Below are 22,887 nucleotides of genomic sequence, written 5' to 3'. Positions count from 1 at the left end.
GCCAAGTGTATAAGATTTTTGCGTCCAGTGGTTTTCAGAGGGGCCCTGCATACCAATAAAGCTAAAAGTTAAAAGTCTAAAAACGTTAGTCAATCTACATTCACAAAGTTAAAGTTAAGAATGTATAAATTATAAAATAAACTTAAGAAATACTCTAAGGTGCCCTTTAAAAGTTGAATATGTTGGAACTGTTCCTAATTGCATCTGCTAACGTATTCCAATCAGTCGTCAAATGCAAAAGTTGGACAAAGGATTTTACCCTAAAGGAGAAGGTCACTCCAAAAAGCTTAAATTTTTTCTCTTCGCCTATGACAAGTTGCATCGACGATACAAAATTCTACTACTATTACAAAAATCGAAACGAAAACGCAGCGACTAAACGTACTGTTATTAGTCCGAACTGCGACTGCTGAACGACAACCAACTGACACAACCGATTCGAATATTAATTATTTAAGACTTAAATTCAAGCATGCAGTGTTTTGTTCGCCCGTCCCAACGGACGTTGTTAGTGTTAATGAACAAGCGTTCGCCGGAGCATCCTCCCCATCGAACAGGACTGTGTTCTGTTCCTTCCGTCCTATTTATATCTCTAATGGACACAACTTTGTGATTGGTCGCACATAATCTTTGCCTCCTGTTAAAACGTGTTCAACTCTGACCTTCTCGTCAGGGCCAGGAAAAACCTCTTGAACTCGACCCAAAGGCCAATGCCCTCATGGGTTGCTGGGATCCACAATCAGGACCAAATCACCGGGATCAATGTTGCGTTTCTGCTCAACCCATTTGTTTCGAGTGTTCAGGGTCGACAGATATTTCTTCATCAGTCTTCTCCAGCACAGTTCTTGTGTAAACCGCCATCGATTTCTGGGGTTGAACGCAATGTCATCGATGACCCTGGGTGCAAGTTGTCCACCCATTTGGCCGTAAAGGAAATGGTTTGATGTTAAAACATGCTCATCGTTGGGATCGCTGCTACAATAACTGAGCGGGCCGGAATTCAAAATTCCTTCTACTTCCACCACCGCGGTCAGTAGCTCTTCATCCGTAGTTCTTAACTCTCCAAGGATTGCACATAAAACTTTTGCAGCAGACTTGATAAGGGCTTTGAAAATTCCTCCATGATACGATCCACCAGCTGGGGGGGGGGGGGGGGGGGGGTTGGTTAAATCGCCACTGATGATTAGTGCCACTGTCACTTATCATCACCCCCGGTTTTCCACGTCTGGCGACCAGTCTGGACAGTCCATTAAGAAAGCTGGCTGTATCCAGTGAGTAAGCTATTTCTAGATAAACTGCTCGTGCGCTCGCACAGGTAAACAGGCACAGATAACGCTTCGCAGTCACCTTTCTCGTCAGCTTAAGGAAAAAAGGGCCAGTAAAATCGACTACACAATGAGCAAAGCATCGCAATGATGTCCCAAGTCTGGCTTGAGGTAGGGGTGCCATGATTTCTTCACCTCTGCGTTTTCTTCCAAGTTTGCCTACATTACAATCTCGTTTCCATCGCTTAGTTTTTTTCTCTCCCATTGACAATCCAGTATTTCTGTCGTAATAATTAAGCGAGCGTAAAGCTCACTCCGAGGTTATGATGACCTTGAGTATGGATGTGGGCGATGACAAGTTTTGAGATGTAACGTTTCTTCGGTAATATGACGGGGTGTTTGGCATCGTAGGTAGTCTCCCGCCGACACGTGCGATTCCATCACTGTCCACAAATGATGACAATCTCCACAGCGGGCTGCTTCTCAAGACACTTCCTCCTCCTCTCGAGGTTGTCAATTCCACCGAAAAGCGTTCTCTTTGAGTTGCTCGAACCCAGTACCTCTCTGCGTTACTGATTTCCTTTGGTTCTAGGACTTTTTCCAGTGAGTCGTTTTGCTTGTTTCTGGTCTCCTGGCTTTTCTGAGGTCTTGCTCTTTTACTTTTGGAAATGAATCTCACGATCCAAGCTGTAACTCCTAACAATCGGCGCCAGGAAGAAAACCTCTCGATGCCAAACACGGGCAGGGACTGCTTGCATTGAAACGAGGCTGATTTTAGCTAGCTCTTGTTTACCTTCCCCACTGCAATCACTCCAGAGGCGACTTTCTAAAGGCCAGGATGTCTCCCCATGACGTAGAAAGGCAAATCCATGGAACCAGCGACTTTCAGTGGATAGGTTTTTCAGGTCCAGACCTCTTGTTGCGTCGTCAGCGGGGTCTTGTTTTCCTGGTATATATGGCCACTGAGCTGGGTCGGATTTCCGTTGAATGTCGGCTTTCCGATTAGCAACAAAAGATTTCAGTTGTCTTGAGTGACCCTGCATTCAGTAGATTATGCCCATATTGTTCGTCCACAGGGTGTGTCGACTTAGCAGAATTTCTAGCTTCTCAGAGACCGTTTCAGCTAACCGCACTCCGAGTACTGCTGCCAGTTAACCCAAGGCGTGGGATGCTGACGGACTTAATCGGTGTTATTCTTGCTTTGGCTGTTACCAGGGCAACTGAGATCTGACCACTCACGTGTCCGTATTTGGCGTAGTTTACTGCGGCATAGCCTAGTCGTGACGCGTCAACGAATGTATCAAGTGAGACGTCTTCCACTGCTTCCTCATAATGTCGATAGCAACTTGGGATTTTCACCTGTGGAGCTTCTGGCAACTTTTTGGCGCACTGATGAGTAGTCAACTTGAAATCGTCATGAAACTCTTCATCCCATTCAAGACCACGCAACCAGGCTTCTTGTAATGCCATTTTTGCTCTGATGATGTATGACGCCAAGAACAGCAATGGATCAAACAGTGTAGCAATACGACTTCACACTCCTCGCTTCGTGTAAAAGGACGGGTTGATTTCTTTGACAATAAACGTGAAAACATCTTCATTCGCATTCCAATGGACTCCTAATGTCTTGACACTCGGAAGTTCTGAGTCGTCAAACTTTACTCCAGTTGCTTGATCCTCTTATTGGATTTCTTCTAGCACCTCTGTTCGATTACTACACCACTTTTGGGCACGAAAACCAGCGCCATCCAGGACCTTTGTCAAATCTTGACGGACGAGAACGGCATCTTGTACAGTTTCCTCTGAGTGAAAGATATCATCCATGTACATATCTCGGAGCAGGACCATAGCTACTGCTGGGTAGTTCTCTTTAGAGTCTAGTGGCTGCGAAGCACGAACTGGGCGAGATAACGGGATGCTGTCTCCAAACGTTAAACAGACTGCTTCATAGACATCCACAGGGCTTGTGGTATCGCGATCTCTCCATAACAGTCTGTGACACTTGCGGTCTTTCTCAGCGAGGACAACCTGAGAAAACATTTCCTTGATGTCCGCTACTAGGGTGACAGGTCTCAGTCTAAATCGGAAAATTATCCCCAGGATATCTCCTTAAGCATCGCGTCATTCAAGGAAACGCCCTTGCAACGTGCAGCCGAGTCAAATACTATGCGTACTTTGGTGGTCTCTCTATCTTCACTAATGACTGGAAAGTGTGGGAGGAACCAGCTTGGACCTTCTTCTGCCTCGTTATTTTCTAACTTCCGAACGTAGCCCTTCTCGACATTCGCATTCATTTCTTCTTTGTAACGTCTCGCAACATCTGGCTTCTTGAGGAGGTTTTTCTCTTAAGGAAACAAACGTTTCTCTGCTGAAGAAAGGGCGGGCAAACGTCCAACACAGGTCCACCCCAACGGCGTTTGCACTGCTCCAATTGGACCGTAACGTTCTGTTAAGGCTAGCGTAAGCTCAGGATGGTCTGATCCGATGTCAATAGTTTTCCTTCCAGGGGCTATAGGAAATGGAATATTCTTAAGGTGTTCCCATTTGACTTTGTGTTGATTCCAGTCTGTACTGAGACAAGTCTTGACACATATCATTCAGTGTCCATCCTTCAACAGTAGATTGGGTCTCCCCATTGAGACTCTTAAACGTCAGCGAGACTTTCTTACAACATCCCCTGCAGACTCAGAGTCGCCGAAAGCGCTTCGTATCTCTCCAGCAGCGTCTACACGTTCATGCGGATTAGATCGACATTCAAAGTACAGATGGAAGTGATATAGGTGCTTCTACAATCATTGGTACCACAGCGATTGCTTTCCGGACCATTCTTCCCTTGTTGGCCTGATCTCAAACAACGATAACAAAGTTCATTCTTTTTTGCGATTTCCCATCTATTCGCAATGGATGTTTCACCCCAGTTCTTGCATGAGTTTACTTAGTGAGATCCATGGCATACAACACACTTGGGTGTGGGCTCTCTAGTAACGTTGTGAACTGCTCCTTTCTCACGCTTGTGTTTCTTTGACTCGATATATCTTCTGTCTTTTTCTTTGTTCTCTCCTTAACTTCTTCGACGTCCATACGATAAACAACTTGCTTCTGTAACTATTTAGAAAATACGGATAGTCCATCCTTCCTGGGTTTCCTGTGCAACCACTCTTGGTACGCGTTAAGAAGAGACCCTGATAACTTTCGTTGCACTGCAATGTAAGTTGAGATACTCCTGCGAGCTCTTGATGCTGGTCGCTATTCTCAAGCTTAACCACAACGTCAGTTAAGCGATCCGAGAAAATCTCCAACTCCTTTAGGTTAGTCTCCTCGACAGGAGACACACGCAAACTGGCTTCGAGGTAACGCTGCAAAAGTCGCTTTTCACCTCCGTACTTCTGATCAAGTTTTTCCAAGGCAGTTTGATATTGTCTAGATGTGTAACGTAACCGCTCCACAACTCGTAACGGCTTGCCAGATAGAGAATTTTTCAACATCATTATCTTGGTTTTAGCTGGTACTTTCATCCCATCCATGAATATTTCAAATTGCACTTTCCATTCGTGAAAAGGTCTTTATCTCCGCTGAAGACAATTAAGGCGGGTTTCTTGATTCCTTTGAACAATCTGTCAAAATCGTTCGAGTCGAATTTGTCTTTGTCTGACTCGTCTTCTTCACTTTCTTTCTTTTCCGAGTCAGAATCTTTATCGCTGAATTTAGGAGCCGATTTACTCCCTTTGGACTGTGAATGTGACATCCTGACAAAAGAGGCCACTCACGGTCCACAATCGAAACAACGAACAAGCGATCGCGAACGAGCGATCTAAAGAGCAAATAATCTTGTTTACACATGCTTTGCAATGATGTAATTTGTTTTCTCTCGGTCAAAACATATCACTCTAGTCTGCACTGGGTGTTAAGGACACTACTTAGTAGCTAGGCCAATCATGATTAGTTAATAATTGTCTGTTTATCTTAGTTACGAAGGTAGTTACAATATTTACTTCTTTTTTATTGGTTTTGTAATCAGACCTTTAAGCGTCACCACGCGCATATAAAAGCTGAGTTAGCGTCCTTTTAAAGTAGTTTTTCGTTCCTTCTCGCGTGGCCTTGTCAACCTTGAACTCGTGATGTTTTTGATTTCCTAACCCTTGGTTCAAGCGGGACCGATATGTGAGTACCTTTGTCATTTTGATTAAGTTACATTTTTATAGCTATGGGCGAAGAAATACAAAGAAACATTTGTACAATGTTAATCGATTTATGATCGTCTAAATTAGAAAATGTTCTTAACGTTACTAGAGTGAACGCCCACCTTTTAGGTTCGAAAGCATTGAGCTGTTAATCAGTTCTTTTTGTTGTGTATTTCTGTGATCGAATCTTATTTAGTATCTTAGCGTAGTATTTACGCTGGCTATTTTTTGATGTGTTGTATTATTCAATTTCGTTATGTTATCGATTCCCAATCGGTAGTTTGTCTCGTGTAAGTTTTGACTATTTGTTACGCAACCTTTCCGCTAAATTGATAGAAATTCGTTACATATTGTTATTTCAGTTTACGATCGTTTACGTTGATGCAATAAATTGCCGATAACCGTCAACTTTGGTTTTCCGTGGTTTACTTGTCTATCCTTGAAGACGACCTGTAAAGTAGTCCCACCCACTAGCTTGTCGCGACACGCCTAGAGCTCGTTTTGTTTCGTCTCGTTTTGGAATTTGCCAGTCGCTGCAAGCACTACGGTGGGACTGCATTCCCTTTTTTGTCGAATTTAATCAGAGTGAAAAACCAGTTCAAAGAAGACTCCAAAACATCGCAAACAACGAAAGAAGCCACAAAAGAGAACAAGAATGGCGTAGCAGATGGACACGGCTATTGGATGGACATACAGCACATGGTTTGGTGATGATGTCATTCATTTTTGCCCCTGCTACGGCACAGCCAAATCGGTGTCGAAAGATCCAAGATCCACCGTCCCATGAAACTTGACTCAAGTCTACATTAGGACTGCGTTATACGAACGCAATAAGGAGGCTGAAGTTTTCAGCCCGCCAATCACAAATCCCAACGGATGACAAACGCTCCCATTTGATTGGCTTATTCACTCAGGTCTAATTTTAGCGCGTTGCCATAAAATTCCGGAGAGCGACGGGTGTAATTTTCTGTTTTATTTTACACGTAAGCAATGCCTTTTGAACTAAATGAACGATAGCTTCAAGAGAAGAGTTTACAAAGAAAATTGACTTTTTTTAATTTCAACTTCATAATTTTTGTTCCTCCACTTGCGAAAGCCTATCGTATGAATTCGAGCTGTTCACTCAAATTTATAAAATGCCGTGTCTAGTTCTTTTGATGCCAGGTGTCTTTGCTCCTTCGAGGACTAACGCGGCTGAGAAATAAGTTTGGAAACTAAAACTTGTAAAAACCTCAGGTACAAGCAGACTACGAAGGTAATATGTTATATCTACGGTAATAGGGTTATTCTTCAGCCAGGTATGTGAAAGAGATTCCACAAGGTGAACATTGGCTGCTGTTGTACCGTCTTGCTGCTAAAATTCAGTCGGCCTTTTACAAACGCAAATTTTGTCTTTATTGCATTCAGCCATGAGTCTTCCTTCCCCTCTCTAACGTCAATATTCAGGAGAAATCTCACTTTTTTGTTTCTAATTTCTTTACTCTGAATACAGAATAGTTTGAGGAATAACTCAACGTTGTTCAATTTGCATTTTGTTTGCATGCACCATCATAACGCTCATAAATTTGAACGAGTTTGAATATCCCACCAAAATCCGTCTGTGCTCACAGGCTAACGAAAGTCACCTCTTACGAGATTTTTCTTCGTTCTCGGCATGCTGAGATAAATGGAAACCGATAGCTCATTGATCGCAGGCATCAGCTTTGTTATTTTAGTTAGCGGCGAAATTTGGATGTTCCGTGAAGTGACGAAGACAATTTATCGTTTTTGTTCTTCCAAAGGTATCTTCTAAAGTGTTAATTTAAGTTTTATTTTCAATGTATTTTTATTATTTACCTTATATTATTCTACGTAAATGACTCCGTTGTTTTAACAAAAATAAAACGTTATAATCTCCACGACGTCTTCTGTTGTGCGACCGTTATTTCGGCTTTCCATCATTACACAAAAAGCCAACAAAATGCTTCAAAGGTGGCGTGACCTTGCCTTTTATAGGATCGCTCTGTGTTTAAAACCTTGAAATTTTAAGTTTTCATGTCTTTGATATTAAAAACTTTTATATTCTATTTCTCTATTGCTTTGTGTTTCGCTTTACAGAAACTTGCGACACAGATAAATGATATGCTCCAAAAAACGTGGCCGCAAATTTTATAATCGGAGAAGAAAGATACCCAAGAAATGCTAAAAGAGTAACACGAAATAAAAGCTGTGTTGCTATGATTTGTACAAGTTTAGGAGAACACGGAAAAATTGTTGAAACAGTCGCTTACGACCTCTTCTTCTCATAACATTTCTTGCTTTCCTAAGCTTCCACCTGTAATTCTACAATTTAATTCAAACCAGAGAAAACTTTCTGTGCCTATGCATATGCTTGTGATGTAAAGAAACATCATGCTCACCTGAATATTCCATGGGAACCTCAAGCAATAAAATAATCGCAGCAAACAGGGAAGAGGGAAGATATAAACATACCCAAAAACACGACAGTAGCGTAATAAGCTGATAGCAGCTGGAGAAAAGTGAATTAGGGGCGGAGAGAGGGATGGGACTAAATGCCATAAACAGACATCCCTGAGTCATCTATCGAGAGGTATAGAATGCAGATGACTTTACCTGATATGATATTAATGGTTATTAAAGGCTCTTGTTCATTTTAGATGAATTATTGTGTATGACAGATAGTGTAAACACAAATAAGTGTGGCAATATACGTCAATTTTCCTTAATAGGCAATGGTTTGGAAGGTAATCAAGGAACATTTTGTCCACGTTTTATAGGCTACTGTATGGGAAAAGCTTACATAAATAATTTTAAACAGGACTATATCTCATAAAGGTTGTTTCTTTTGCTAAACGTTTTACCACGTTGTATAATTATATATCGAATTGTTCAATTGATTGGTCTATCGAGCGAGCGCTTTTTTAATCGCCTACTAATTAACTTATGCCACCAAAACTTCTCATAGTTAGTAGCTTTTTAGTTCAAGTTAGATGCAATGTTTGCTGACGATCATATAGTCAAATGTCTGGCTCTTATACTGGATGAATAATTCTGCGCATTCATTCAATATGTCAACAAACCGCCTACCAGCTGTTTAGTTTATTGAGTTTACAATCGATTTTCGTGAATTTCTTGGCTTTTTCGTATAGAATAAAGTTCAGACTTCGATTAAACGCTTGTGTGGATAAAATAGTTTATCCATCCTTCAATTGTAACTTCGCATCCTCAATTAACATAAGTCGATCTGAAACTTGTCATATTCGATAAGAATTTAATTTGACTAGCAGTGTTCTAAAACAGAAACATGCAGATGTTTTAATTGAGAGGTGCCACGCTCGTAGCGACTACAGGTAAAAATTGCAACTTCTGAATTCTCTCTCCGTTTAACGGGAAAAAAAACACGAGAAAAACATAGTTTATACTTTATATTGCATGAGCATTACTCGGTGATGGAGGCTTATGCCATAGAGAGTGGCAACGGAAAGTAGTAAATAATATGCTGAAAAAAAAAAGGACAATTCAAATAAAAGCAGACGTCTGTTCTCAAATTTCATCATTTTGGATCATTTCTTTCGTGCTGCGAGCACTATCGAAAAGCACTTTCTTTGATGAGGATATTTTTGAGACCTAAGCCAGCCGTCAAAAAATACAACAAACGCCAGACCCGTGGAAAAAGAAGTTCAGTTAAAAACAAAGAGGAAAAGTACTTCCTCGGGTCTCGATTTAAACATCCGGTTCTTCTAGATCACCGACAAAATAAAAATAGCCAACTAATTTAGCACCTCAAGTTTAAGGTGGCTCGATTCGATTTTATAGGAGCGTTTTCAAGAAAATTGCGAGTGAAGTTTCAAGGTGTCAAAATACAACAAAAACAAAGCTGTTTTAAATGTTATTGCAAACTATACGTCTTCAAGACTTGTCTAAATGGTTTTCTGGTCTTAAATGAATCTTATAACATCTAATTACTCGCAAACTTTAGCATGCTTCCGGAAAATCGACGGAAAACGATCCCGCGTTTTATGAATTCATGATATACAGAAATGTACAATAGCATGGTGATTCGAGACAAAAGAAAATTATAATGAAGGCAACAAACAATGGGAGTGAAAATCAGCCCAACATTTTCTTGGGTTGACTCTGAAAATTAGCAGCTTTAAAATGTTTCAATTAATTTGAAACTCTGGGATTACGTTGAATACGGATTAATCTCATTGATGTCCACGGTCTAAAAAAATTATCTAGTGTTTTTTTTTTTCTTTTTTTTTATTTAATTCCCGCTCAATTTAATAATTTTAGGGGCAATTTTTGATAAAAAGCAAAGTAACATCCCCCAAAGTCAAAAATTTATGTGACAGGCTATTGTCTAGGACTACTGTACAGGCCCGCGAATGATCCCCAGATTGTACTGCAAATGATCCCCGTAATGCAAATGATCCCCGTAATGCATGACCTCTTACTAGAACCTAACTAGTAAAAAAATAGATTCAAATATTTACCCATGCAGACAAGTGGCTCAGTTCGCCCGTTTCTAGCAATGGCATTCAACACGCTTTTGAACTGCAATAACACACTTAATTCTTCAAGCGGGTGCATTCTTCATGCAATTCGTCTACAAGTAAAGTTGTAAAAGAAGTGCACATTAAAGAAAATGCTAGAAATACGAAGATTAGAAACACTCCAAGCTGATTTCAATCGTACCAACTTTTTGTTGAATTAGCAAACATTCTCGAGTCTATATATTTTATGCTTATTGTATTTACATTGTTGTTTTGTTGATATTTAAGGAAATTTTTCTAATCAGGGGTTTTAATTAATTGATGCCGTTTGTAACCTGCAGATTTGCATCTTCGCTCTACGGCACTGAGACTTTTGAGATTCATTTCGAAGTTTAGAACCAGCGCTACACATTAAGTGGGTGAGTGAAGTAATATATCAAACACGAGAGACAGTGTTACATCGGGATATCCAAACACCGAGAAGAGAGTTGAAAATACGACGCGCAGCGGAGTATTTTTGACGAAATTCGATGCGTTTGGATAGCCGATGAAACACTGCCTCGAGTGTTTGATATATCTTCTCAAGCGCAACAAAAACTAAGGAGTAAACAGAGAAGTAAAATCGTCAAAATCTATTATAATTAAGACCGGGTATCCAAAGCTCCTTCACGGTTGTGATTTTCTTTGTTTTACCTTGATGAGTTATTAATGAGTTTGAGAAAGTGTCAATCTTCAACAACCCTTAAGCTTACAATTGGAGAGAGGTAAATCCTAAAAACCTCCGGCGAGGATTTTTTTCCAGTTTGAAAGGGCGCTTTTCTCTCTGATGATGAAAATTTCAGTAGCTGTTCATTCACTCCTTCCAGAAATTTCGATTTAGCAAGTGTTTCTCCTTATCATTAGGCTTCAGTCATAGTAGTTTCGTTATCAAATGAAGCTTAAGGCGGGGGTACACCTGAAAACACACCATTTTTTTCAAACTTTTTTCATGGCTAAGATTTAATTCCAAACCATGGCAAGGTATACATTTCTAGAAAGGTTAAAGACTAACGATTGTTAGAAAATATATTCTGTACCCTAGAACTGTATTGTAACCTGACACCGGCTGAAGAATGCCAGGGCTTACTTGAGAAAAGATAATTCCCACAAAAATGATCAAAATGAATAATTTTTACATTCTTTTAAAAGAAGACAAATAGCTTACTGTTTTAAGCATAGAAATTTTTAAATAGTTAAAAGTACATGAAATGGCGACCAGTCAAATCTGATACAGAAAATCCGGCATAGACCAGCATACATTTCAATGCAAAACTTCAACAAAATGCACTGGATGGCAAAGTTCTATGCTTAAAACACAAAACCGACTTAGAACAACATATCCTGGAAATTTCAGCTCAATTGGACAAATCCTTCTCAAAATATCTTTTCTCAAAGGCAAAAATAACTCGTTTTGAGAAAACGAGCTTTGAACTTACAGTCGCGGAAATGTTTCTCAAATACAACTTTAATTCCTTAAGATTCAAATTCCGACAAAAACAAAAATTCGATCTTTTACAGAATTTTCGGGTGTACCCCCGCCTTAAGCCAAATGTCTTCTTTTTAAAAGCATTGACGTTTACATTGTTACATCCATTGTTATTTTGAATTAAAATTCCATCAATTTACTACTTTTTTGTCTTTTTCTACGTCATTTATCATTCCAGTACGACGTCTTAACGAGAAACAAGATAACATCTCTTCTAGTTCAGCAGGCTGGGGGCTTTTCACTACATGCAAAATAATTTTGATGGGGCCAACCATTTCTCCTGTGGGACGATGGGGGTATGATTTTGTTTGTATATCCGAGAAGTAAATTAAAGTTTTGCTCGTGTATCGGTAATTAGCAGGTTTATCCAGTTCTCCCGCGTTATTTCTAACTCTGACTAAGAAATCACTTCATTGTGATTGGCGAAGAGAGGGCCACCTAATTATTTTTTTCTCATGAGGCCTTTCAAATAGTCGTAGTACGGGCCGGAAGGCGGGGACGGGGTGAGGAAATTTGTAAAGAATATAAGTGTTGGAAACTTGTTCGATTACAAGGAAGTCGTATTAACGGGGCTACTAGATACAAAATTGATTACGCTTTTGGTTGGGCCAATACCAAAGTGGCTGTAACAAAAAAGTGGTCGCATTACCTCAGTGACCTTCAGGCGTGACTCCACTACTGTTCTCTAGTCTATTCTGGCCCTCTCTCTGTCACGCAACATCGGGTGAGAGGATCCTTCTGTCCCAACATTGTCCCATGGGGACCTCGCAAACGACGACAGTTCCACTGCTAGCTTCGCCCCTCTCTGCTCTCCCGTCCTATTTCATAATCTACATACCTAGATTTGTATCGAAATTTTTAGAAAATAGTCCTTGATTTCAATTGGGTTGAATATAATTTGCGGAGAACAACGCGGCTCGCATATCACTAATAAAACACAAATATCGTCAGCTTAAAAACAATTATTCAAATCCACAAGTATGTACACGACAAACCAGATTTTTTAACGTTTCGAGACTCAAGCCGAGTTTTCCGAATTCTATGTGTTAAATCAATAGTCTGCCTTTTTGTATACTAAGCCTCTCATTTATGCAACTGTTAAAACAAACATATTCTTTTTGAACTGTTCAAGCACGACCGGTCCCAATGACTTTTAATGGTGTGAAAGTTCAGAAAAGTTTAGCATTGAAAGTATGTTACTGCCCGTCACTTTACAGCCGATTAACTAAACCTTAAACCGAACCTATGGCTATAGGTACTTCGGGTAACTGCATGGCAGCATGGTTTACATGAAGACTTATACTACAATGTACATTGCTGTTCAATGCAAGACATGAACACATTTCTTTCCTTCATCGGCTACATACATATGTCCATCTTTAGACACAGCAACAAACTGAGGGGACCCGAACCCAGTGATGGTTGTAACATAGCTTCCTTCCAGTGTGAAAACTTGCAGTCGACCCGCATTACTGTCACAAACAATCAAATTGTTGAACTTGTCAATAGCGAGCCCCAATGGGGCGTTTAGCTTTTCAGCACTAATCCCCTTAGCGCCAATATCGTAGAGGAAAGTTCCATCATCCTTAAAAACTGATACGCAGTGTTCTTCGCCATAAGAAACGAAAAACCTGTCTTGGTGATGAATTGCAAAAGAAGGGGAGCCATATTCGTATGGATCACCAAGACTCTGAAGTAACGCTTCTCCACCAGGTGAGAGCACTTTAACAAGAGCATCATTGCTGTCACACACGATCACGCGGCCATCACGTGCCACTGACACCGAATATGGGTCCTTTGTGTGGCTCATAAAATACTTCACAAAGTGTCCCTTCTCGGTACACAGAGTAATTTTCGCACGATCAATGACGACGACGTCTCCAGAAATGGAAAATGCAACTGACTTAGGGCTTTTCAGTCTCTTGCTGGGAGAACATGACTTTTCTCCAAACTGTCGAAGGTACTTCCCTTTAGCATCATACATCTGTATTCTACAAAGATCTAGAACAGCAATATTTCCATTCACTTGACTAATTGCAACATCTCGTGGTAACACAAGTTTTCCGTCTCAGTGAAACAAGGAATGTAGTGATGAAAGTTCTCCCTCTTCTTGATCATGAGTTTTAGTTCCTAGATTACACCCTCTTTGGTACTGATGTGGAGTTACTTGAACACTCCATGGACTATCAGTCAGCGGTTGTCTATTAACGTTAATCATGACGTCATGTTGGCCAGCGAGTTTGGGGGTAAACGTAACTTTGTATCTGCCATCGTTTTCATCTTCGAATTGCGTCTCTAATTCTTCACCCAGTGGGCTCTGAATTCTCACCTTCACCTGGTCGTTCTCATGATAACATTCTTTCCCTTTTGAATCTCGTGTGAGAACTAAAATCTTTGTTTCCCTTCCATCAACAGGCTCTGTTAAACCACCTCCGCCTGCCTCGGACTGTGATGGATCGGTGTTACTGACAATCAACTGCCCTGGATCACGATTTAAAACACTATGACATATTTCTTCGTCCACGGCGTAAGTTACAAAAGCAAGAACAAGTGCTTCCGTTTCTTTCGAATTGAGAAGATCTTTGCAGCGACCAATAATCGATTTCTGTTCTTTCACAATTTCCATGTCAATGTTTCTTTTCAGAACACATTTACCGTGTTCCACTGGGCTTGTTAATTGCGTTGCGAACAACTCCAGTTTTCGTTGTTTTCTTGCGTGACGTTTTTGTTGATGTCTAGAAATGTCGTTGATCCTTGTCAGCACTGCTTTCTCGTGTTCTTTCAAATTTTTAATCAGTTTCTTCGTAATTGCTTTCACGTTCTTACGAGCTGCGCGAAGTTTTTTCTTTCTACTCTTGAAGAGGTCTTCACTTTTTTGAATCTCATCTTTACTCGCCGAGATTTCGTCTTCCGCTTTCTTCAGAGTCTTATCAAGTTGCTTCTTTCCTTCTCGAGCAGCTTGTTTAATGTCAACTACATCATGTTGCGAATGGCGGTCATCATAACAGATGGGGCAAATACATTCGTTGCATTCGTCGCAGTAATGAAGTAAGTCTTCTCCTTCGTGGCCCTCCTGTTCGCACATAACTGGTCCTTCTAAAAGATGTTCCAGATGTCCTTTCTCAAGCAAAATATTTCTGTGATTCCTGGTAACCCTTAAGCGTCGGTGAGCTCTCTCGCAGGAAGAACAAAGGTAATCTTTGCAAACAAAACAGTACGAAATTACCATCTTCCCTTCGTTACAATTCATGCACGTCTTCGCCGCTTGATCTCCTTTAAACACAGTTAAGATCTCCTTGAATCGATCCAAGTGAAACGAGGTGGGAAAATCACTGAATGTGTTTTCTTCCGGGATTGGAATCGATGTCTCACAAATGACACAGCTAATTTCGTCTTGATGTTGTCTTCTACCAATACGTGCCAAGTTATCGAGGCACATTAGACAGAATCAGTGCAAGCAGGGTAAAGTCTTGGGATCTTTAAGCGTTTCCAAGCAAACTGGACATTTTGCTGTTACCTCGAGATCTTCCCAACACAAACGCGAAGCCATGCTGTGTTCTTGGCTTCTTTGTGTACAGACATCACGTGATGATCGGGTGTTTTTGGTCATGCTCGTTTCTATCTATTGTTAACAAGCATGTTCCCTTGAGAACAATGCGTGTTCGCACGCGTAGTTCCCCATGGATTACATCTGAGCTTAAGAAACGAATGCATGATTGGGATAGTCTAAAAATTAAAGCAAGTAAATCTAATGATTCAAGTGACTGGTCACTTTTTAAAAAACAACGCAATATAGTAAATAGCGAAATCAGATTAGCCAAGCAAGCCTATTATTATTAGTTTTAACGAGTATATGGGCGATTCTAGAAAGACTTGGCAGACTATCAACGAACTTACTTCGCGAAAATCTGGGAAAAAATTGGTAACATCTCTGACAGTAAATGGGGTGTCAATAACAACGATTATCTATCTATCTATCGATCTGTCTGTCTGTCTGTCTGTCTGTCTGTCTGTCTATCTATCTATTTAGTGGAGGAGTTTGGTCACGCGATTTGTTGGTGATTCGAGTCACGCTATCTCACTCCATTTTGAGCGATTATGTGAAAACTGATGTTAAAGTGCAAGAAACCTTCAAAGACGTTAAAACGACATACAGGAGATGGTAGAGGAATTATTATGGACATTTAACGGCAAACATGGCGCGAAGACAGTGTTTGTAATGAAATCCAGTGCCAAACATATACACATAGAGTTTGCCATATGAAATTTTTTATTCACTGTTAAGGAAAACACTTAACACTTAGGAAATATAAAACATGTACCGTGTTTCTATCGAGTTTTAGTATAAATCTACTAGCGTTCTATCACGAATGTCGTTCTCTGAATGGCTACACTACTCACTATCTATTCTGTGATAGATAGTGGGTAGCGTAGCAGTGTGCGCTTGTCAACGAAATGACGGCCGCTTCTTGGTGTTTTCGAAGTGTCTGTAAAGAGGAGTTAGATAAAGTTTTGAACGACTAGTAGATTTATCCTAAAACAATTAAATTATTCGCTCTCGATTTCTATGCGTAATAGTTGACGCGACATCACGCGATAGAAATCTTGAGCTCATAATCTAATTGCTTAACGGAAACACGACTTTTAACCAATCAGCTTGCGTATTTTCTTAGGACTGCTTTCTAAAAGACAATAATGACTGTATATGAGGAATGTAGGCATGCTGATACGCTAGGAGGCCTGAACTTACGTTTTTATACATTGAAGAATTTAGTCCACGCTTAGCAAGTGTCTTTGGAGTTGGGGATGCAGGCTGGAAGTTGGAAGAGCACGAAAGAAGCTTAAAAGTTGCTTGAGGCGCCGCCAAGAACAACTCTAGCTTTGCGAAAGGTCTTGCAATTTCTCGAGTGCGCCCAAATAAGGGCATGGAGCAATTATTTTGCAGACAGGCTCACAAATCGCAAGAAAACTCACAGGAAAAATGCACAGGAAACTGTACACTTGAAACAGAATGCCTCAAGGCAAATTCACAACCCTTAAATTTTACTTCTAAAATATTTCTCCGTATACCTTAAGTTTACAGACTCAATACTTCAGAAGGTTGATTTCACGACAATTATTTCAAGACTGATTCTGAGACAAACTTTTGCCTTCAGATCATATTTGCCCCACATAAAAATGACGAAAATATAAATTTTAGTATTTACATTTGAGGAAAGTCACTTTTAGACAACATTTAAAGAAAATCAAACCTCCTCACTCATTTACTCATCTCTGGTCAACAGAAGTTTAATTTAGCTTAGTTTGTACGTAAGGAAACCAAGATTTCACCTTTGTAGCAGTTTAAATTTTCCTAGTTGTGCCGTTGTTAGGGAAGGTTTTACTGTCGACAGGGCTGCCACGAAATGCTTATGCTCCACTCTACCAACAGACATGCCTCCATCTTCAAGAGCATACAGCGCGGCCTGCAAAATAACGAACAATGTCAACCAACCATCAAAATCAGAGGAAACGCTCACTCTACCAATAGATTCACGGAGGTTCACCTCGGTTATTTAGTCATAATCCCATTTCAGGGAATTGGGTGAGCCCGCGGAATTAGGCACCACGGTTGCGGCTTAGCAACATGACGTATCTGAGGGCGACGAGCTGACGTTTCGGGTTCTGATTGGTTAAGAGAATCGGGAAATCTTCAGCTGCTTCTTCGGTGAAAAAAGTTGTTCGCTTGACTACCCCAACTTTTTTATACCATAAAGAAGCTACCTGTCACACAATAAATTAAGAAATTTAATTTTGCGATACAGACTGTTACCTTGAACCCTAGAGGGATTACACAATGATATTTTAATGATGTTTTAAAAGCAAAACAAAGAGATTATCAGCCAAAAAGAAACATTGAGAAGTTTAAACTAAACCACGTAAAGCATTTTTGCACTTTTTTAAAATCAGATATTGCAGAATTTCTTACCTCTCTACACAAGTTTTGAAGATCAGCGCCTGAGAACAACTCCTTGTTCAAAGGAATCTCCACCAAATCCACGTCCTCTGCCAAGGGACTGGCACTAGTATGTACTCTCAGGATTTGAAACCGAGCCTCCACATCTGGAGGAGGTACATAAATGATACGGTCAATACGGCCCGGCCTCAGAAGGGCCTCGTCAATAGCATCAGGCCGATTGGTGGCTGCGACAATGAGAACATCTTTCAAAGTTAAGGAGCTAATGACTTTTAATCTCTGCGTATTAACTGAAATCTCTTCATTTTCCAAGTGTGTCGACCCGATATCGTTTCTCATCAACTGTTCTCCATTATTTCCTTGTTCAAAAGGCTTGGTGTTTGTTTCCGCTGATTGGTAGATATTCGCCAATGTTCCAACACCATCCATTTCGTTTAGCAGAGTTGACAGTAACCTCGCCTCTACCCCAGTACCACTCGTCCCAGACCGTTTGCCGACGAGGGTGTCCAGTTCATTAAGGAACAAAATGGACGGAGCTGTTGCGCGGGCCTTGATAAACAGCTAAGAGCAATCGATGAACAGATATGAATTACACAGTTGGTTTGAGAATACATAGCATCCCTGGGTTGGTTGCCAGAAACAGAGAAAATGTATTGACGTGGTCCCCATTTTCGACTTAGCTCTGCGTGGATTTAGCTATTTTACGTATCTTCATTCACGTACCTTCCAGCACGTAAATCAGTCTGGTCTCTGTAGGGACTATAGTTACGTTAACGATTCACATGAATACAGAGTCAGCTTGTAGAATATATCCATCTCACCTGTCTTATTCTGCGCTCCGCGTCTCCAACATAAGGCGAGTACAACTGTGCGCAACTGAGGGCCAAAAAGGTGCACTTACAGGAGGTGGCTGCTGCACGCACTAGGGTCGTTTTACAGCATCCCGCAGGGCCATACAGGAGAACGCCCCCAGGGCGTTTAAGGCCAAGATGTGCAAACGATTCTGGATGTTTGAGAGGCCATTCAATTGCCTGTCGATAATATAATTTGTTAGCCGGATTATCGAAAGGGAATAATCTGCACTTGTCGCTCACGTTCCTCGTATTTTGCTCTCGTATCCCATTTGACACTCTTATTTGGCACTTTACCTTGTATCCCTTGCTTTGCACTCTGCTTTCCAGATCAAGCCTCTCGCATTGTGCGCGTATTCTCGCTCTCTCTTCGTGTTTCCGCGTTGCGCTCATGTCTCCCACGTTGCACTCGTGTCCCTCGCGCTGCGTTCGTTTATCCCACTTTGCGCTTATAATTTTTTAGCCCATGTACATCCGCCCGCTGCCGATCTTTTTTGAGGGGAGGGGGCGGATGTACACAGGCCAGCTAATTGTACACTATCAAGAGATGTTACAAATTATCTTTAACCCTTGCGTTTCGATCTCAAACTGTTACATCTCCTTGCACACTTCGTGGTATAAATTGTATTACTATTTGTATACGTCAAGGCGATATTTCTATGCTGTTTAATTTTCTTTTTTTCTGCGTGACCATGTAATCAAATTAAAAAATTCTTGTTGCGGGCTATTTGGAAAGTGTGCAAAAAGCACAACCCAGTGACGTATCCTTCCTCACCTGCTTCAGAGCTTGTTTCACATCTTGTAGTCCCCCGATATCTTCCCAGCTCACAGATTCCATTCAACCATTCCTTCCAAACCTCGGTACATAGATGGCACAATATGGCACAGTGCTAGCTGGAAATCTGTCATGGTTATTTCACCAACGTTATCTATCAGGAACAAATTTGGAAGACCATTTACCACTGCATTTTAGAATAACACAATGCAGTCGAACCTCCACTAACGGCCGCCACTTTATAAGGGCCACTTTTTTTGGTCCCAGCTGACAATCCATACATTCACTCTTATTTTAACCTCGCTACAACGACCACCACCCCACAATGGCAACAGACACTAAAACTTGCCCAAAAGGTCAAAATACGTTCTTGACAACAGCCAGTAAAACTGTGAATACAAAAACCCACTTTTTAATGTAAAAGGTCATGAAACTTGATCTACATGTGTTCTTAGTCTCTGTTTCTGTCTAGTTTCTGCTGCAGTGATACATTTTGATTTACAAATCTTTATTTGTTGCAGCCCCTAGAAAAACAGGTGCAGTCATATTACTCCTACCTCCCCATAACGGTCACAATGGTCACTTTCCTCTGTCCCCAATGTGGCCATTGTGGAGACATTCGACTCTATGTTAATTCCTACACTTCTAGCCGGACATGCTCCCAAGTTATGGGAATCACTGTTCAACCAATCAAGAGCACAGTTGACTCCCACCTCCCCACCCCGCCCACAACCCAGCAATTCAGTTAGCTGAAGAGATGTACTATAAGAGAAAAGTGTTTTGCCAAAGTACACAACTCTATGACCACGGCTAAGACGAATTCACACTCTCAAATCTTGAATTCAATTACATCACCTTCATTGCCTTTCAAAATTTCTTGTACACTTAAACTGTAGCAGTTCCCATTGTCGCTCTGATTTATCATTCTTTTCAAGGCCACAAATGCTGCTTCCCTGCATAAAGAGGTTATATCAGCACCAACATAACCTAACGTCAGTTCAGCGGCATGTGCTAGATCAACCTCATCTGACAATTTAAGGGATCAAGTGTGAGTTTTCAGGATACACAATCTCTGCATGGCATTTGGCACTCCAATCACAACCTAAAAACACATACAAACCATTCAAGATATTAGATATCATGTAAAAAAGAAAATTATGGCAATGATAGCAAAGAATAGACAGAAACCTAGGCATATTTCAAATATTAATATTGATTGAAAAGAAGTTGAATTGTATCAGATATTAACTTTTCAAACACATTGAAAAGTCATCAAGCTTAAACAAAGAAAACCATAAATACATGATGATGTTTGGATATCTAATAACCATAGATTTTGATGATTTATTTCTCTATGTTCTTATTATTATTAATTTTGAATGCCTAAGTATATAGACAGTGTTTTATATTTCCAAACACCTTAAAATTTGCCAAACCATCCTGCACCTCATAATTTCACCTCTCTACTCTGTGTTTAGACTGAAATGTGGTAAGGCATGGACTCTCCGGTTTGAAATATTACTGAAGGCCTAAGTGTAACTTGACAATGTTCGTACAAGTTTCCTTTAAAACCTATGTTTTTATCAATTTAAACCACCACTTTAAATCCCTAACCTCTCTATCCAGTCTGCCTGGTCTCCGCAGTACAGGGTCGATAGCATTTGGTCTGTTTGTTGCTCCAATAATGACAAGTTGGCCTCGAGATTCCAAACCATCAAGAAGAGTAAGAAGCTGGGCAACAATTCTATTCTCTTGTTCATTTCCACTGTCTCCTCTCTTTGGACACAGAGCATCAAGTTCCTCAATGAATAAAACACATGGACCACGCTGTGAAGCATTCCTGAAGGAAAGGATAATGAGTATTTGAAAGCATTGTGACTATGATTCTTAATCTCCGTGCTAACCAATACACATCATCCTCCCCTGAGCTATCACCAACTTAAGGTAAATGATTTAATAGCTAGGCACTTGGGCCCTATAACACATACCAGAACTAAATTGCAGATTCTAATAATGGCATGAAGATATGAGAAGAGTTGCTACCCCCTCCCCCTCCCCTAAGTAAAAAGCTGGGAAGTTACAGGCTATATTGTGTCAAAGTAGATGTTTGTTTGTGTTTTATGTAAATCTAGGGAGGCTATTAAAGCAAAACAAACCACGGATCTATATGAATGTGATTATTTTTCAAAGCAAACATGGTCTACAAACAGGATCTTCACAACTAAAAGACGAGTCATTTTGGTGCCTGGCCCCAATATTCATCATAATGAAAAGTTAGTCACACAATTTCGCAAAATTGGTTGAACTGAATAATGTCGATTGACTACGCCATTAGCTTGATGTACATGAACAAATATCATTTGCTTAATATTTGTGACTGATGAAGGGGTTTTTCCTGAAACATCTCTATGAAAAAGATACGTAAGTACTTTTTGTAAACTTAATCGATGAATGCAATGTCCAGTGACTGACATAATATATCAAACACAAAAGACCGTGTTTGACCAACATTTCCAAACACCCAGAAGAGAGTTGAAAATACGACGCGCATGGAGTATTTTTGACGAACTGCGAGGTGTTTGGAAATGTGGTCAAACACTGTCTTGAGTGTTTGATATAACTTCTCAATCAAGACTAAAACTAAGGAGAAAATGGAGAAATAAAATCATTAAAATCTATGCTAATAAAGATCAGATATCCAAACACCATCACGGTCATGATTTTCTTTGTTTAAACTTAATGAATTATTAATGAATTTGAGAATGTTATTTCCAGCAATGGAACAGTCACTCTTTGTTGCCTTGCAATCTCAAAAGTTTTCCTCAAATTTTCTACACTCTCTCCTGGATGTGGCCCAAACACATCCAGGCCATTCAGTGTTATTAACTGTGCACTGCACTGTGAAGCTACACTCTTAACAAGGAGAGTCTTCCCAACCCCTGGGGCTCCTTGCAGTAAAATTCCCTTGGGGCACTCAAGTCTTAAATGACTAAAGCACTTTGGATACTGAAAAGGATAGCTTAACACTTCTTGAAGTTATCTCACTGTATCATCAAGACCTACTAGGATCTCATTGTTCTTGTTTTCAAGCTCACATCCCCTCCTGACTGACTGAACAATAATTTTTGTTTTATCAGTGACTTTCACTGGGTTATCCTCTAGGGACTTGGTCGAAGGTTCTGTGGAGAGTATCAAAATCTTTGCGATTCCTTTAGATGAGCTCTGATTGTTTCTAAATTCCTTCGGCTCAATAAAGCATCTTTGCATAACGATACAACCTCTTAATAAATAGCCAGAAGCTCGTTCTCTCTTCATTTCTTGTGCAACCTCAGTCAAGTTGTGATCAAAATCTTCAGCTCCTTTGCGAAAAAATAGAGACACAACAACGGTTTTTGCATCCACAGGCTCAACGATAACGAGATTCTTTTCTGATATGTTCTTCTTGTAACAAGTATCGTTCATCTTGCACGTATTCGCGTTGTTCGGAAGGGTGACACGCGAATCATATTGAATAACATTGTCGTTTCCATTAGTTCTTGGCCACAAGGAACAAAATGCAAATCCAGAGTCAACTGTTAGTCGAACCGGGGAATTGATCTTTCCACCAATGTTTTCAATTATTCTTGGAGCAATTCGACATCTACCAGTGTTGAAATCTTTTGCTTCACAGTAAACACAACTTAGCTGAAATTCAGTCGTTTCGTCCGCCATGTTGTTTTGACCATGTGCGTTGATTTCCTTTTTTTGTGGGGTAGTGATAGTGCAAGTAAAGTTAAGCTCGTAATGTAATTTTCATGTTGGGTTAACTGATTGTCATTACCTTTAAGAATTTTCTTTC

At 40.4% G+C, this 22,887-nt stretch overlaps 2 pseudogenes across 1 annotated transcript; both read right to left on the bottom strand.

Annotated features, from left to right (window-relative positions):
* Positions 1–12,766: 12,766 nt before the first annotated feature.
* On the bottom strand, positions 12,767–15,017 carry LOC145484303 (E3 ubiquitin-protein ligase TRIM45-like; annotated as a pseudogene).
* A 1,524-nt stretch (positions 15,018–16,541) lies between these two features.
* On the bottom strand, positions 16,542–22,760 carry LOC145480758 (ATPase family gene 2 protein homolog B-like; annotated as a pseudogene). The gene is made up of 7 exons (XR_014048538.1): positions 21,850–22,760; positions 20,664–20,889; positions 19,905–20,151; positions 19,050–19,203; positions 18,245–18,454; positions 17,436–17,984; positions 16,542–16,932 (listed from the first exon to the last, which is right to left on the bottom strand). The product of XR_014048538.1 is annotated as an ATPase family gene 2 protein homolog B-like (transcript).
* Positions 22,761–22,887: the final 127 nt, after the last annotated feature.

The sequence above is a fragment of the Orbicella franksi genome, chromosome 1 (genome assembly GCF_964199315.1).
Source record: "Orbicella franksi chromosome 1, jaOrbFran1.1, whole genome shotgun sequence".
Lineage (NCBI taxonomy): Eukaryota > Metazoa > Cnidaria > Anthozoa > Scleractinia > Merulinidae > Orbicella > Orbicella franksi.
Note: the sequence above shows the minus strand (reverse complement) of the source record. Positions and strands in the feature narration are given on the sequence as shown.